The sequence below is a fragment of the Miniopterus natalensis genome, chromosome 18 (assembly GCF_054644295.1).
Source record: "Miniopterus natalensis isolate mMinNat1 chromosome 18, mMinNat1.hap1, whole genome shotgun sequence".
Taxonomy (NCBI): domain Eukaryota; kingdom Metazoa; phylum Chordata; class Mammalia; order Chiroptera; family Miniopteridae; genus Miniopterus; species Miniopterus natalensis.
In genome coordinates this window covers 31289361-31301907 of record NC_142098.1, presented here as the reverse complement: position 1 = coordinate 31301907, position 12547 = coordinate 31289361, and positions in this window count along the sequence as shown.

Sequence of the window (12547 nt, the reverse complement as noted above, 5' to 3'; positions counted from 1 at the left end):
TACACTCAAGTGTTATTTCCACAAAATTAAGTCAAAATAGTCACGACTTCTTTACAATCCCAAAGGTTAGATAGGGGAGTTCCGACTGCCCGCCGTTGCTCCACGTTGCATTCAGAGCTGGGAAACACGTGTTTGCAGATCGGCCTTTTGTGTTTCCCACTTATCTAAACCCCGGGTGGGAGTCTGAGCAGAGGAATTACTGGAAAGTTCTTCTGGCAGGAGAGGCTGTTGCTGTCCTGGTAACAGCCACGGGCACGTGGATCACCCAGCAGACGAATCTCAAGCAGACGCCCTCCCCACAACCTGGGGCTGGTCACGGGTGTGGGTCAGCAGCGCTGCTAAGTAGGAAATGCCTGAATCCAGAGAGGCGATGGTGGTTATTTGAGGGACAGGTGGGGGTTGGAAGAGATCATTAGAGACCAAACTTGTCTCTCTGAAGCTATAAAAGGATCCAGGTTTCTACCTGTGGCCCTAGGTCCCGATTGGCCTTGAGTACCCCGTGTGAAGCGTTCCCCCACTCACTCCACAGCTTGTGGTTACCTCTGCTGGGCCTGGGTGTGTTTGGACAGGACCCAGATGCTCACCGAGGTCTGCTTTTCTTTTTTTTCCTTTCTTTTTTTAAATTTTTCTTTACTGTTGAAAGTATTACAGATGTCCCCTTTTTTTCCCATTGACCCCTTGTACCCTGCACCCACCCAATCCTGCCCCAGGCCTTCACCACACTATTATCTGTGCCCATGGGTTATGCATAGACCCATATAAATTCTTTGGTTAATCTCTCCCACTCACCCACCCACCTCGAGGTCTGCTTTTCCAAGCCCTGAGTCCAGAAGCAAATCAGGCAAAAATTCAGAGCACCCTGAGGCTGATCGTTATTCAGCCTGTTCAGGAGCCTCAACTGTAGGCACTCCGCGGGGTGGGGCAGTTGCTTCCAGCCCAGGGAGAGGTGGGCGGTCGGTAAACGCCGGCCTGGCGAAGATGTTCTCTGCAGCCTGGGGGAATGACTCGGCGCAGGAATTCAGAAGGGTGCCCTCAGAGCTCCGTCTCCAGAGCCCGCAAACCCAGCTTCTCCCCGCACTGCTCCGGTCGACGCCACTCTTCCTCCGCTGGAGCCCAAGGTGAGTGGCTGACACGAAACGTTGTGCGTTGGCTCTAAGTGGGGCCTGATTTCCAGCCGCCTCTCCCTGGCAGACAGAAACCCGGCTGCTTTTCACAGCCACATGTTATGTGGGCACCTTTCTCGGTTCTGGTGCTCTGGGCTGGGGGGCCCAGGTTGGGGTTTAGGCCGGGGTTCTCCGTGGGACCCCCACAGCTGAGACTCCCTCCGGCCCTTCAGCTGCGGCCTGGGGGAGCCCAGCAGCCCTCTCGCGTCCGCCTTCCTACCAGTCTGCGTGGTCCCCGCTTTAGGTCCTTGGTGATGAGGGTGCTCCCCAGCGCGTCCTCAGTTGAATACTCAGGATGGTTTTTCTATGTTTTAGTTGTAATTCCAGTTTGGTCCTGCGAGAGTGTCATTGTAGCTTCCACTCAGTGCGTCGGCATCTTGGAATCTCTTGGTGGCACTAGATTCTGGATAACCACCTCTTTGAAGAGTTCACAATTTTCTTAAATTGTAACTACTTAAGAAACCATTTGCAACAGCATGGATGGACCTAGAAGGTATTATGCTAAGTGAAATAAGTCAGTCAGAGGAAGACCAATACGATATGATTTCACTTACATGTGGAATCTAATGAACAATATAAAGCAGACTCAGAAACAGAGCAGATCGATGGTTGCCGGAGAGGAGGGGGTGGGGGACTGGGTGAAAAAGGTGAAGGGGTTGAGAAGTGCGTGTCCATAGTTACAAAATCGTCATGGGGATGTAAAGTAAGGCATAGGAAATACACTGCGATGATAATACTGTGTCAATACTGTGATAACTACATATGGTGCCATTTGGGTACTGTAAATATCGGGGGGGGCACTTTAAATTTTTTTAATTGATTGATTTTAGAGAGATCGATTTGTTGTTCCGCTTATTTATGCATTTATTGGTTGATTCTTGTATATGCCCTGACCGGGATCTTGTATGTACCTTGGTATATCAGGATGAACCTCTGAGCTACCCGACTAGGGTAGGGGAACACTTTAAAGTTTATGATTGACTAACCAATATGCCGTACATCTGAAACTAATACAGAACAATGCTGAATGCGAACTGTAATTGAATAAATAATTTGTTAAATTTAAAAAAAAGAAAAGACATCGAATAAACTATTTTTTAAATTAATGAAACACACACACACGTGCACATACATGTAAATGAAGAGATCTTCAGACAAGGGATAGCAAAAGTTCCCTCTCAGGTGGTGGCCCTGAGTAGTTAAGGGGCAGCATGCGCAGCTACGTTCAGAAATATCCTAAAAGGAATCACAGGACTTATGGGACAAATACACTCAGAGGCATTTAACAACACACCTTACACTTGCTGTATGTTTGGCATGATCCTAAACACTCCGCATCTATAAACCTATTAAAATCTCAAAACAGCCTGTGAGGTAGATGCTGTTCTTACCGCTGAGAGTTGAGAATCCTGAGGCATCCAAGGCTGTGTGGTAAGGAAGTCGCAGAACCAGGTTTTGAACCTGGAGAATCTAGCTCCAGGCCTTACGCTGTTGATCACTGCATTAGATCGCCTCTCCTGGCCTAATCCAGTCTTTCATAAGATACATGGACTGAGCACACGCTTTGACCCAGGCTGTTTCCTTCGGATCAGGACACAACAACAATCCACTCAAAAACCCCAGCTCTCATGATGCCTTCGTTCCCGTGGCAGAGACGACGGTAGCTCAGTGAGCCCGTACCTAAAATAATTTCAAATAAAGTACCAGGCAACAGCAAGAGAAACAATACTAGACTGATGATAAGGAAAGCTTGGAGGATGTGTGTGAACCGAGTCCTGCGTGGTCTGTAGCCGGCCTTGTAAGGGGGGGCATCCCAGACACAGGTGGCAGCAGGGACAAAGGCCTCGAGGCATGAGAAGCTTTGCCCGGTCCGGACACAAGTCCTCTTGAAGTATGACTGTTCCCGCCTGACCCTAGTAGGTTATTCCCATGATTGAGCTTTTATGTTTTTGGAGTGTTTATTAGTACAGTACCCCCCCCACACACACCTTATCCGTGGTTTTTCTTTCCGTTGCGTCAGTTACCTGGAGTGAACTGTGTCCAAAACTCCAGAAGTAAACAATACATAAGTTTTAAATCGCAAGCCGCTCTCGGTACCAGGATGAAATGCCCCGCCCCGCCCCGTCCCTCCACACAGGACCTGAATGGTCCCTCTGTCCTGTGTCTCCACGCTGGACCCACCACCCGTCTCTTAGCCACTTAGTAGCTGCCTACGTGGCCAGATCGACTGTGGTGGTTTCACAGGGCTGTGTTCAGGGAACCCTTATTTCTTTATAAATTTAACTTTAGCATAGGTATGTATGTATAGAAAAAGACACACTGTGTATAGGGGTCATTACTATCTGCAGCTTCAGGCACCCACCAGGGGTCTTGGACCGTATCCCCTGCAAATAAGGGGTGAATTACTGCGTAGGTGTTTATTTGTAGGCTGGCTTCACCACTGTCTGATTTAAAATTCTGATCTATCCTGTGGGAAAACACTCTTGTCTTCTAAATAACGATGTCCAGATCTTCTTCTAAATGCAAAACCAAGACACAGACTGAAGTCCCTCTTCTCTTCTCTAGATTATTAATTAAAATGAGGGCAGCATCAATAATGGAGGAATTACCTTTTTGGAAAGTCCATAATGGAGCTTTCTGTCTTGGTGCTTCATTTAATGACTGTATTCTTCAGAAAATGAAATCTCGCTCGGCACAGATTGCAGGTGCTTTCTATTTATTTAAATTGGATTGGATTATTCTAAACAAAATATGAAGTTCATTACAATGATTAAAGGATTAACTTGGGCAGCTGAAGGGATTCACACTTCTCAGTTTCTTTTATGTGATTATTTAAAACCTAAGGGAGTCCTCTTGAACTACCTGCAGCCTGTGGTTTGGCTAGTTGAACTTAGGATGGAAAGGATATTTTTCTACTCATGATTTTTTTTTTTTCCATAAAATGATACTCCAGGTTTCGTCAGAAACAATTATTTTATATATTTGATACAAAGCGAAGGCTGGGAGACCTTTTTGAAAGACGAAGGGAAAAGGGCAGGAACCAGCTAGCATTAACAGATGAGGCCGATCAGTCCTTAATGGTAAAATCCATTTGAGAGTCGGTAATTGAGTTTGGAAAAGCAATAGTTTTGGGGGTCAGGGACTTTGAGTTTTAGACTCTGCTGTATAAACTGTAAACCGTGTAATCATTTCATACTGAGCAAAATGAAAAAAAATTGAACAAAAGGATGTTTTCCTCGCGTTTAACAAGACTACATTGATTGCTTTAACATTTCAGAAAAGATCCCAATAGGCCATGTTTCCTTTATTCAAACTCAGATTGCAAATGGGAGAGACCGTGTCCGTCTGTACTTACCCCTCAGGTTCTAGCATATAGTAGCCATTCAGTAAATGTGCGGACGGATTTTTGTTAAATTAGAGTCGGTACCGCGAATAGATGAATATAATGAAAGAAAACAGAAGAAGAGATACAAACTTGTTTTAAAGTGTATTTTTAGGAGGCTCCTTCGTTTGCCATTGATCAGTCACTTGATGGGCTTGTTCTCCAAAACAAACTGTTAGTCTGTGCATCTTCCAAGATTCCTAAATGCTACATTTAAGATGTGAAAACACGTTATAAGCTAAGTAACATGCAGAAGGGACTAGCCAGTAGCCAGATGACTGGTGTGCCAAGCAGCTTTGCCCGTCCGTCCCGGGTCTGTCTGCCAGCCTTCTTTCCACCTCCCTTAATGCCAGAAGGATCCTGTGTGTGCGCCGGTGAGATTCGTGCTTGGCCTGTGCTGTTAGTTGTTCCCAGGATTGGAGACCTCCAGCGAGAAGACAGTAGGGAGTTGATTAAGGTCAGAATGTATAATTCTATGACTCATTTTTGCATGGTCCTTTTTAGGTAAGCTTTATTAAAAATACTCTATTTTGAGGTTATCTTTTGCCTGGGCTGCCGAGTGATAAAGTACCCATAACTTCAAAACCACTCATGCTACCTCCCTCTCCCAATTTAATCCCTCTGGGGGGAAAAAGGGCCTGCAGAGGGAGAGGGAATTAGCTCTCTCTCCCACTACTTGAGCTGGGAGATCCTTTTTTTCTCCTGCTCTCTGACCAGACCGTACAGCCCTGGTTACTGAACACACTGATTGGGCTATTTTGCCTCCTGTTTTTATAGTCTGAAAGGATGGAGACACCTTTGTGATTAATTGGATGAGGGAAGGAGAATTATCTTGAGTCCAAGGCAAATATTTGCCACAAGCAAAAAAAATGGGATTAATAGCCCTAACTACCACGGTGGTTGGCATGAAGATTGACTGATTTAATAAATGAAACTGGGATAATTATGATTCTAACTACTTCAAAATGTGTAAAAAGCTCTCATCTCTTCCCACCTTGGGGAGAAATATCTGCGATACTTTCAAGCAAGAATACAGTAAACTCGATTTAAGGAACTTCAAATTTAACAGGCAATTTCCAGTCTGTACATCATCTGTAAAATTAGCGCCTGTTAATTTTAAAATGCTTTTAACCAAGATTGGCTTATAATTAAATTAAACTGGTTATTTTTCTTGTTATTAAGTCACTGCTATTTTTAACAAACTTTAGCGAATAGGCCACATGTTGGAAGAAACACTAGTAATTTCGCCGACATAAAGAACTATGACATATCTACACCACAGTCTACCTATTTAGACCCGAGAGTCAGCCCCCGGCTGGTAAACGATGTTCGGGGAACGGCCAGCACTGATCGCAGCGCGTCGCTGCGGGCGGTCGGCCGCACTGTCCCGTGGCCTTGGGGTGACTGCCGCAGTGTCAGCAGCTGTGGGCGGGGGGCCCACGGGCGCTAAGCCGGCCTGGGGCGCGCATTTGTTTCCTGGGGGACTGGCCAGCGCTCGCATTTACTAGGCCTGTTAGCATACGTTTGAAATGACTGGGATACATGTGGGAAACTTTTCTGTGAAATGAAACTTTTCACACCTGTCTACATAAGTAAAAACAGGTAAACTAATTTGTCAGTTGTTTAATTAACCTGGGCATTCGGAAAACCTGCTTTATTATATAACGGACTTTCAGCTTTAACAGACACCCACGCCCTCCTGAATTAGTCCCTTATATGGAGGTTTTACATAGGGAGGGAGGGAGAGTAAGAGAGAGACTGAGAGATTCAGGGGTATTTAGGGAGTAAGGCTTCCTGCAAACCTGTGACGGTATTTTGCAAGTCCTAAATTAGTAATAATTTCTATTAGACGTTAATTTCCCTTTTTCCGGCCCTGGGCGCCTAGAAGAGTTAGTGTCTCACTCCCCTGTGCCTCACTGAGGTGCCTGCGAGTTCATCTGCCTCATTACGGGTAATATGCGTGCCAGGAGGGACTTGATTTGCTTACTGTGGCTGGTCTCCCATTCAAGATTATGGAACCTTCCTGACTTTATGGGCCATGAAGTATAGTTTCTGTAGCCACCTCCTGCCTCTCTCAGCTTCGCACTTTTCTGGTTCATCTTCTCTTGTGGACATTGGAGTATAGTGCTAAGCCACAAGTTTACCTCCTCTTAGATCTTTAAGGAACTATATATATTTATTTCCTAGGCCCCTTTATTGCATAAATCTTGCCTCCATGTTTTCCACATGTACGACTACCATTTATAGAGAATTTACAATCTACCAGGCAACATGCTGGGAGTTTACCAAATTATCTCTTTAAATTGGTACATCTCAGGGCAGTAGCTATCATGACCCCCAAGTTATACATGAGGGAGAAACCACGGGTGGGCAAATTAAAATAAGAGCTAGTAAGTGGCAGATACTGGGTTCCACTTCAGGTCTGTCTGTCTTTACCTCCTTAACTTCCTTCTCTTACAATAAAATCCCTCCCCTTTAGAGTTTCAAAGCCAAATTTCTCAGCTTATATAGATATATGGTTACTGGAACTTAAGCTCTCATAATTTCCTTAAAGTAGTACCAAAGTAAATTTCTACATAAATTTATCTTTGTCTCCACAAGAATAATTGGTACCAAAATTTTTCCTTATAGCCTAAAATCCATACAACCACCCATTAATTCTCATTATAATTAATGTAAAAATGCACTGTTCCTGTTAATGGATGTAATTACATTCTGCAGATAACTGTAAACTCTATCATTATACTAATGAAATGTAAAACATCCCTGAAGGAACCAGGAATTCTGTAAGCAACCCAAACATCAGGTTGCGGTATTTCACCAGTTATCGGAGACGGCAGTAATACTCGGCGTATATTTCAGAACAAGCTTTACGCAACATCCAGGCAATTTTTTAAAATGGTAAACACAAGATTGAAACAGAGTATATCACACAGAGATTTACTCTAAATGCTTAGGAAAAATAAAAGGCATGGTTGCCGAATGGAAGACCAAGTGCCTCGGGGTGGCCTGCGCGTAGATTTCTTCCTTAAATAAACGGACATTAGAGGGTTTAAAATGATGTTAAACCCCAATTAGATGTAACAGCAACTTTCCCCTGCTGGAGTATAGACATGCCTTCGTTTCTGAGCAGCATTGGTGGGCTTGCCTCCCTCTCACCTCCTTTCTTCCATGTCCCTCCTTCAGATTTGGGCCCAGCTGACACCCTCACTCTGGTCTCTAAACGCCACCTCAGAGGTGCCTCCTCTCCTTGCTCTGTCTAAACTCTGCTGTCTCATCCCTCTGATTCCATTTAACCTGTTTTTTTTTTCTTTAAGACATTTCATTGATCAATTTGTGTATTTTTGTTTGTTTATTGTCTTTGTAGGGAAGAAAACATAATTTCCTCTCTACCTTTCTAGGTTTGTCCACATAAGAAAAGTCCAAACCTGTAGGGAATTTTTATGAGTTTATTTGAGTCAAACTGATGACATATCCTGGGGGGCAAGACCTCAAAGGCTCCAGAGAATGACACTTTTGCAGCTTCTTTCATGCATTTGAAAATAAGGAGGGCACGTAAGGAAGATTACTCTTTAAACATTCTCTACAGGTTTGGACGTGTCTTAGGTGGACAGTTTAACAGCATATATACCTCTGTACACATGCGAGAGACCCAGGAAGACTGGGTGACTCCTCCACATGGCCCAAGCCATCGCCCTGAGCACCAGTCCAGCTAGAGACGAAAGATATTGGGAGTGGAGAGAGTAATGAGAGGCTACCAGGAAAAGCCCAGTAGACAGGGATGTGGCTGTCATGTACATTTAGTCCATGCCTTCTCCATTGATAAGGGTTTCTAGAGATTTAGTCAACTTCTCTTCTTGGCACTAAGAGGAAGACAGCCTTGGAGAGTCCCTTTTACCATCTAGGCCTCAGTTGTATTTCAGCTCCAGGCCCAGAAAAGCAACAAAACCAGATTAACAACTCCACGGCCAAAGCTGACCTCAGGGCCAACTGCATTGCATAATGACCCCCTGCCCTGACGCTGACCAGTCTATCAGTGGAGACCTAGACCCTGAAAGGAGACACCTGGAAAGCTGCTGAATATTCTATTGAGATCTGCCCCTGGGAGCTCCCCTAAAATCTCCACTTGTTTTGCCAAAAAACAAAGAAATGGCACATAATTCCCTAGGTTCAGATTTGTATGGCTCTGTATCAAAATAATGGCCTCCAAAGCACTGCAAATTAATGCCCGCTGTTGTCTTTAAAGAAAAGGAGTCTGTCTCGCCAGCCTTAGACTCTCCCAGAGAGGCCCTGGCAAAGGTTTAAGGGACCTTCCCAGAGGAGGGTGCAGTCTTTCGGGATGTAGATGACATACTGATTGCTAGCCCTTCTAAGGAATGATGAGACAGGAGCACCACAACCACCCGAAGCCAGTGGCTGATACGGGATACAGGCCTCGGGAAAACGCTCGGACATCCCAGACCAAAGTGCTTATCTGGGATCTATAGTCACTGAGGGGGGGAAGCTTGCTTCGGGAGCGGGGGGAGGCTGTCTGCAGCCACCGCCCCCCAGCCCCTACAAGAAGCAGCTTAGAGGGTCTTGGGGATGGTCAGAGCCCATCTTATGTGGAGCCCTAATTTTGGGTTCCTAGCCAAGCCTCTCGAGAAGGCTGAAAAGGGGAAGGATGATGGATAATTTGTGAAAAGGCTTTCTGGGAACTCGAGAGACGGCCGCCTCAAGCCCCAGCCTGGGGTCTCCCACATTTAACAAAGCCTTTGGATGACATAGGGAGGGGTGGGGTGGGGGTGGGGTGTCTTAACTCCAAAGTTTCGGCCCCTGACCCAGGTAATTGCTCATTTTGTGAACAGTAAATCAGACAGTCACAGGATAGCCTTGCCCTTGCCTTAGGGGCAGCTGCTATTACAGCCACTCTCTTAAAAAAGGCAGAAAAATTGACTTTGGAAAACCTGTAACCATCTGAACCCCACGCCAGTTTCAAGCATGAATAGCACTGTGCAGAGGAACACGGTTTGGGTTCCTGACTTGGAGGGTCGGCAACAATAATATCACAGAGGACTAGGAGCTCTCAAGGGGAGAGGTTGAGTCTTACTATTCTTGGTCAACCCCCATGACATTTATTATAGAGCCTATAGCATCATAACTGCAGAACAAATAAGGTGCATCCCTCTAAGAAGCTGTTTATGTACGATTGTCTTCTACTTAATTTGTAGAAGATGTTTGCCTCTAGACTATACTTTCATCCTTTGCACCCAGCATTTATTAAATGCCAAGCTCCTCAACTTCCAGGAAACCAGATGCACTTTATGGCAAAAAGCTACTGAAAAGTTCTGTTCCTCTGTGGGGCCCCAGGGCCGTGTCCAGGTTCAGGAAGCAGTTACGAAGGACTGTCACCCCTTATCACTTAAGAATGAGAAATAGGACATAGACATAGAAAGGATTTGTCACCGGGCTGTCATCTAAAAGACCCTAACACAGCAATAAACAAACAAAGGATTTGTTTGCATGTGTGTTTTCCCTGAATTATTTTTTTATCACAGCTAAATGCTTCTTTCCTTGAGAACTGGAAATCTTAGTCCAGAGAGAAAGGACATACGTGAGGAATGCTTCCTCGACAACATACTATGTTTATAAATGAAGCTACATGTGCTTATTTCCCCCGATTTAAAATAATCGTAGGTCAGTAGTTCAGGATATCAGTCCACATTTCCATTAAGAAACACTTTCAATAAGTGGATTCATCATATTTCAGCCAAGAATGAACTTATTAAAATAGAACCTTTTTCTTTCCATTTCTAGAAAGCTAAAAAAGTTTGTAACTAATCAGTCTGGCTGGACTTTTTCTGCCTGAGACTAAGCATGCCACTTGTGACCTTTATTGATTTGGCTATTGATGCAACAAAGAATGAAAGTGTAGTAATGTTTCCTAGAAGGTTCCTTGCATGCCCCACATTGAAATTTCTCTAGGACTCTGATTTCCATTACCCCTTCTGTTGTGGATCATTGAAGGACTCAGGATGTCTGTTTTAGGTAACCGGATCCTCTCTGTCACCCTAGTCTCTAAATGGCTCCACCAATCACATGGTCATGCAAGTCAAAAGCTCTACGAGTCACCCTTAAGTACCATCCTTCCTTCATCTGGCTTTAATGCAATGGCCAATACTGCCAGTTTTATATCCAAAATAAATCTGGATTCTGTATAATTTTTCCATTTCTATTACCACCTCAGTAGTCACAGTCAAGATAATCTCTTGCTTGGACGACTGCAACAATCCTCCCTTGTGGGTTTCCTGATTTCATTCTTGTCTGCCCTAATCTCATTTCCATACCAGAGCCAGAGTTATCTTTTTAAAAATATAAGCCAGGTCATTCCTTTGCCTTTACATCCCTTCAGTCGTCTCCTCTTCAACATAAAGTAAATCTGAGCGTCTTATCCTGCTTGATATAGTGTAGTCTCTGCCCAGCTCCCCACATCATGTTGTGCTGCTTTTCACCCTCAGTCACACGACCCAGACCTGATTTTCATTTTTTGCATAAGTCCATTTGTTTAGTACTGATGAACAACTAATGCAAACTTTTCCAGGAACGTTGCTGTGGTTTGCTCTTATCATGGCAATGTCACATGGCAATTCAAATATTACCCTGTGCACTCTAGTCAGACACTTAGTTTCCCACCCATCTAGTCTATGTTCTATCGTACCACCTTCTCTCATTTCTTCTTAATCCTATCAGCTGTATTTCTCCTGCAACCACCAGGTCTTTAAAAAATCAGACCTTCCTGTCCTTATCGCTCTATTCCCAGCACCCAGTTTAGTGGAAAATCCTCAGCATATACTTGGGAAATAAGTAAGGGTATTGGAAGTTTGTGACATAGTAAGAAAGACTAGCCCTGAAGTCCATTGAGCGATCTCCTACCCTAGTAGCACAATTCACTTTTAAGTGTCTTGATCCTAACCTAACCTTGCCTACTGATTCTCCCAGTCTACTAAGATGCTCCCTCCAAGATTCACTGTAACGTCGTCTCTAGCAGGATACTGTGCCTTGGCAGGGTTACATATTATTTCTCTGTACTTTCCTAAAACCGTCTGCTCACCTCTTTTGCAATTATAGGCACATCTAATGTTTCATCGTTAATTTGCTTCTGTAATTTATCAAGTTAGATTCTATGTCTTGGAAAGGCAAGACAAGTGTATTGCTGTTATAGATTGGATCTAGCACGTATTTCTTGGAAAAGAAATTTACGCAGGTCTTTTTTCAAAGTTTATTTGAAATATGGTTATTTTTAGCTCCATCCTTGAGCCTAGATAATCCATTCACTTATGCAACAATTGGACTTGACACATGTGAAATTGCTCTCCAGCTTTAGAGGTTGAATTAAAGAAAACCTAGGAAAGCATTAGATAAAGTTGTAGTATTAGTCATTGGTCTCAATGACTCCAGAGTGTTGTAGTCCACTAGAGCATAGTGTTAAAATCTTGCTCGTGTTTATGAGGAGACACAGGACAGCTCTGGATATCTTTGCATGGACAGAGAGATCTGAAGGAATCAAAATTGACCTTCAGTGACCTCTCTTTTTCTTTGGATGCCTGAACCTTTCAGTTCATGGAAGCCTTTGCTTTCTATAGATTTTCTCCTCAGGCAGCATTGTTGACGTACGAACGTCCAAACCTGTAGAGAATTTTTAATAAAAATCTATTTGAGCCAAAGAGAAAATGTACCTGGAAGCAGTTTCCTTCATGCATTTGAGATTGAGAGAGGAATGTAAGGACTGTTACAGGAAGGTGGGGAAAGCGAGACTGATGGGGTCACAAGGCAGTTAAGATTAGGTCCTCTAGCCCTGGCCGGCGTGGCTCGGTTGGCTGGAGTCTTGTCCCATACACAAAAGGTGGCCTGTTCAATTCTTGGACAGGGCAAATACCCAGGTTGTAGGTTCAATCCCTGCTCGGGCCTGTGTGGGAGGCAGTGGATCAGTGTTTCTCTCTCACAGTGATCTTTCTCTTTCCCT